The sequence below is a fragment of the Emys orbicularis genome, chromosome 1, assembly GCF_028017835.1.
Source record: "Emys orbicularis isolate rEmyOrb1 chromosome 1, rEmyOrb1.hap1, whole genome shotgun sequence".
Classification (NCBI taxonomy): domain Eukaryota; kingdom Metazoa; phylum Chordata; order Testudines; family Emydidae; genus Emys; species Emys orbicularis.
The window spans coordinates 105,835,459-105,841,458 of NC_088683.1; positions in this window are offsets into that span (position 1 = coordinate 105,835,459).

A 6,000-nucleotide genomic window follows, 5' to 3' on the forward strand; every position below is an offset into this window, starting at 1 on the left:
ATAAATTATTTGTTAAACATTGGAAGACTTAAAAACTATAGTTTATAAGCTTGATGAAATCTCAACCAATGGGCATTCTCCCAATAAACAATGCAAGTAAACATTCCAACATCAAGTCTTTAGAGAGCAGAATGTTATAAACCAACCTAGTGCTAAAAATGTTCTGAGGTTGGTACAATGCTGCTTGATTATTAACCTGTTATAAATGTCCTGCACAAAAACTCTTAAAATCCTGTGCCCCTCAAAAGCCTGCAAATTTATGGGCCTTTGATGGATCCAATTGCACTAAATTAACCTATGAACCCTGGCCGCTGGAGTCATTCATCAGCCTTGGCTTAGAGTTGGGGTTTTGTTTTGTTTGGTCTTTTTTTTTTTTTTTTTTTTTTTGCACTTCTATACAAGAACAGGCTGTTTGTTTTACAGTGTCTGGTAACTTTGTTTGTCTACCCCTTTCATATTTGCACAGTCTGATATTCCCAGTAGCAGCAGCAGCAGCAGTAAAGTAACACAACTTTTAGACATCCATTTATTCCATCTGTGGTATTTTGACAGCATATGGGTTAAACACGTTTAAGACAAAGCTTTATTTTTCCACATCTTGCTAAGATGCAAATAGTTGCAACTTGTGAGGCAAATGATTGTTAGAAGCAGTTAAAGCATATGTAGGCTATTAGACCATCAATGATTGTTTCAGGTAACAAATTGTTTTGCAACAGTATAAATAACTTTTTTTCTTCCATATAATGCAGTATGTAAAATTTAGCATATCAATAATACACATATATCAAACAGTATGTAAAATTCTCTTTTATAGTACAATGGTGCTATTTTATAATCTGTTATATGAAAGGGTCCGGCCAAAACCGTAAAAGGTAAAAAGCAAAATAGAAAACTAAGCCAAAGATGAAATAAAAGAAAGTAGGTTAAAAAAACACACAAGTATATTTTTTTTAAAGACTCAGTGCTTTAGATTCTTATTTCAAAATTGTTTCTCACCTTCAAAAGAAAATAAAGATGTGAAGTTCCAGTAGTTTCCTTTTTGAGATTTGGATTCTAGTATTTATAGTAACACATGAATACAGTTACAGTAATTCTGAACACAGACATATACACATAGGCCCACTGAAATAAATAGAAAAACGTCAACAGTCTTCAATGCGTAGGATCAGGCCCTAAATCCTTAAGAAACATTAGTATTCTGCTCTTATAACAGGGGGTTAATCATACTCTTTTATTTCTTCCCACATCTCTATGTGACTAAACCGAGTGTTAATTATACTACAGCATCCCTCTGTAAATCAGAAAAGCTCTTTAGGCAGAGCAGTTCTTTAGACTGTAACTTTGTACCTTTTATACACTCAGATACCTTGGTGATGGAGGAATAAGATTATATGTTTCTAATCGGTGCCATTTCACAGAACCTTGATATGTGACGCTCTGATTCAAGGTTAAAACAACTCTGTAATAAAGGGTGATATGGAACCAACACTGTTGCAGAGGGAGCACCAGAATAACCTACTATGGGGAGGAGCACACACAACGCTACACCCCTTCAAGGTGTGCAACATAGTTCTACTCTCTGCATCTGGACAGCTCTGCACTCTCCATCCCATAGTAAATTTTAAAGTGTTAAATTTAAATGACTAAATTTCAGGAAATATCCTAACCTTCTAAAATTTGATACAAAATAAGACTTTCAATTACTACATAGAATTTCACTGAAGTTTAAAAAAAAAGAGAGAGTTAAACCTGACTGTTGACTAACAAGCAGTGCAAAAAGGGCTCAATCTTTCACATACTGAAGTCAATATGGTTTTTGCTATTTACTTCAATGGCAGCAAGATTTGAGCCCACATTCAATCGTAATTAGCACTAACTAACTATTTTGAAAGGATAGCAGAAATAAATGCTCTGCACAGCTGTAAAATTGTACATATAGAGTGAAATTCACACCTGTGAGGAGGGTCTGAACAAGGCTTATTATTATTATTTGCATTATGGCATAAATAGGAACCACCATCAGAGAACACAGTTATATTGTACGGTACTAGCTCACAAATGTAATAAAAAAGACAGTCGCTGCCCAAGAGAACATGCAGCCTAGATGTGTCTGTAAGGCTTGTGGTCCATAGGCCTTGTATGGGCCTTAGGCAGGAGTGAATTTCATCCATAAGCAGTAGCCATTTTCAGATTGCCCCTTCTGTTGATGGTTGGTATGTATGAATGTATGCATGAAGCCTCTGCTATGCCAATACAATGGCTCAATGACCCTCAGTTTCAACAAGCAAGTGCATTACAACTCAAGTTCAGAAAAGAATATGTAGCAATTTGCTTTACCTTTTACCGATTTGGCCAACAATGCCGAAGTGGTGCTATTGTTTTGTTTAAGAAAGTACTTGACTAAAATATAAAAGAAAGCATATAAATATTTTTTTAAAGTATGAAAATGACAATTATATAGATAAGCTTATTGAAATAGAAATGTCTAGCCATAACTTTTCAATTTTTTAATCACAAAAAAGTCATGAAGAAATCTGCTAAATTATTGGGATTGGGCCAGGGTAAGGGCTTTCAAACACAATACAATTATCAACATTTTATTCCAAGTGGGTATTACAGATGAAGGAAAGCATTTAAAGTCATGAAACCATGAGTCTGATTCAAAGCTCACTGAAGTCAATGGAAGGTCCCATATCATTGAAATCAGTGGTGGATTCTGCTTATAGTCAGTGTGACATGATATAGTCCAGGTTCTAATTCACGGGAATGATTAACACTCCCTATTTCTCCTGCCTAGCCCTCCATCCTCCACTATTAGCCCCAAGCAATACAATAAGGTTTTTGCTTGTACAGAAAGTAATGCAAAGCAATGTCTCTGATCATGGTGGGAAATGAAGAAAAATCATTGCCAATGAAAAACAGGTTATCTTCTAATACTGAGCAATTCTGAGTTGTGAGAAAGAGTTGAAAAATATGGCTAATAGTCTGTGAATTTTTTTTTTAACTTTATATGGTCACTATGGACAACTTAATGTGCAAAAAATGACAGTTCATTGTTTTATTATTTTTTGAATGAGAGTTAGTAAGTTAAACCCAAATAGAGATTCTCTGAACCTATAGGCTATACTTATGTTCTGATGAAGTTATAATCCGTCTATTTAAAATTATTTTAAAGTTATTTTTAGTCTGAAAAGGAATTGTGATAATTTATTAGGGACTCAACCTATACAGCTGGTTACTCTTTTAGGAACACTTCTTCAATTCAAACAAATCTTCAAGATGCCGAAGTTTCACTCAAACAGACTTTTCTATTGTTATTTTTTCAAATGGCAAATCTAGCTAAAATGCCTTTGCATCACTGTTTTGTTTTTTTAAAGGATTTTTTTCACAAATTGACAAAATATCTAAATCTGCCTTGGCAAGACTCCTCACAAATTATCCATTTTACCTGTGGAAATACCATAAAGTAAAGCAAATGGATCAAAGTTCTGTCTTGAAAGAGAAAAAAATCATAAATGCAATTTTTTGTTCATTTTAATCCTACACTACATGTTTTGCTTGTCACAGCATTGTAATATTTTACAGGACGATCATTGTCCAACACAATATCTGATATATACACATCTTTTGTTTGATTTTTACATGAAGGAGGTTATAATATCTGAAACTTGATTACATATAGTACAGTATAGATACCAGTCTGACAGATACAAAAACAAGGACCTCCCTGATGCTTACATTACATTAGGAAGTCTCATACTGGTTGCATAAAGGGTGTATATTGTGCTTTTTAAAAAAAATCTGCAGTGAAATTTGACCTACAACATATTAAATTTTTCTTCTCTGCTTCTTACACATTTTTCTCATGAATTTCTTCCAACTTCAGGACAAGATTTTAAAATATGAGTGGCTAAAGATAGATCTAACATCCATATTTAGGCCTCTAAATAGATGGCCAGATTTGCAAAACTTACAGACCCTGTTGAAAAATCAGGAAAACCTATTTTGGTGCCTAAGTATGGATTTAAGACCCTAACTTTAGGCACCCAGTTTAGAAAATATTGGCCTAAGTGTTTTCTTTCATTTCATCCTTCATTACATACCATTTGTACAAAAATTGTTAAAGTCTCCTTCTTGACATAGGAACAAAGAGTGTTATAAAATGGGGAGAGTTTGGATCTCAGTCATTTATTGTCATCTGAATTAAGCTTTATAAATGGACTTAATACTTCTCTAAGACTTCATACCTTCCAGTCACACAGACAAATATTCAAAAAGTGGAAAGGACTTTTTTTTTTACCAATTTCTAATCTATTGCTCATACATTTCATGATAATCACTAATATGATACTTCCGCTGCTACCAACTCTTTCCCGGAAGCATACACTAAACATACTTGTAAAAATCTGCATCTATGTAAAACCTCTACATAGTATTTGATTGAAAGCTTTTTCTAACAAATACACAGCATCAATCCAGTTAAGAAAGAGATTCACGTGGTTTCATGCTTTGCTTTGGTTAAGAATAGTTGATAAAATACAATAAGACTCAGTGTCTTTTATTCTGATTCAATAATACAATCTCATTACCCTCCCGCCCCCCAATCAGAACAAAACAAATGCAGAATTGAAAGAATTTCTATATTGGTAACACTTTAAATTAATGTCATGCTTATATACTCTTGAATTAAAGCAAAATTGTATCCAGAAAACTATAATTAGAGCTGATTTGTTGCATCAAATTTATATTTGATAATGGGATATTATCCTGATGAGTTTTAAATGTAAATAAGTGTTCCATTACCTTTAATTTATTAAGCACACTTTGCTATTATAGGATATAATTCCACTTTGTGCAAAGGCCCAGTATAGGGGCCCACACATCACTTAAGAACTTTTTTGTGGATTTAAGTGGCACTGTAAACCTCATGCTGGCTAAGTACACGGGGTGAATTTTATCCTTAATGATTTGGTACTTTACTGTAATAAATTAATCCTTCAGATTAACATAGATATAAGTATTCCACATGAATTATGTTTTAATTGAGCATTATTTCCACTAAGTGAGGAGCTTGCATAAAATAGAAATATGCAAGCTACCTAATATCGCTCAGTGAATGAAAACAATGTATACTTTGATTTATGAAGAACTTGTACAATTGAAATATATAGGAGTGCAGCAAACGATCCAATAATGATTGTGATGCATTTATAATAAATCACAATGATTATCTGATTTAACTCGATGTAATCAAACAAGAGTTATAAAGTGGCCTGTTGGTATATATCAGCATTCTGAATGTGCTTTCACTGACACAGGATTCATTGGCTGTCAAATAGACTATGTTGCTTTCATCATAATGTGGTGTTTCTGTTTTACATAGTCCTAGTAGTCTTTGGGGTTGTGCATTAAACACGCTGTTAGCATAAAGCTTCATGATTTTACGGAACAAAGTTAAATTATGAAAGCAGCATCACTAGCCATCTTGCTATTGCTATTCAAATCATATGCACTCTTTCTGTCTCCCTAGCTGTCTGTAAGACCACCCAGAAGTGCTAAATGCTGAGATTAATAGCACTTAGTTCTAAGGAGGTCATTTTTTCCAAAGTGAAATATTAACTGACCTGTCTTTATTCATTGTTAGACTTTAATTGATATCCTGAATAAGCCTGGGTTTGCATGATGCAGGCATGAATGTGGACACTTGAATTTCTGATTATCACTACTGAATAATGCTAGTTTTAACAGTACAAATCATTATAACCCAACAGTGACGAGTGTTATATGTTCACTTTCAACCCAGTAAACTTCCTACTAAACCTCTAACTGGATTCATTCTTTTTTATTATCCTGTGCTTACACACAATGTGATGTCACTACTTGATGACAAGTAATATTTCATACTGTGTATGTAACATCATTGTGTTGCAGAACCCCCCAAATACCTCAACAATGTCATTTGTTGCACTATTCTCCCCATTTAGCACTGATAGGCTTTCT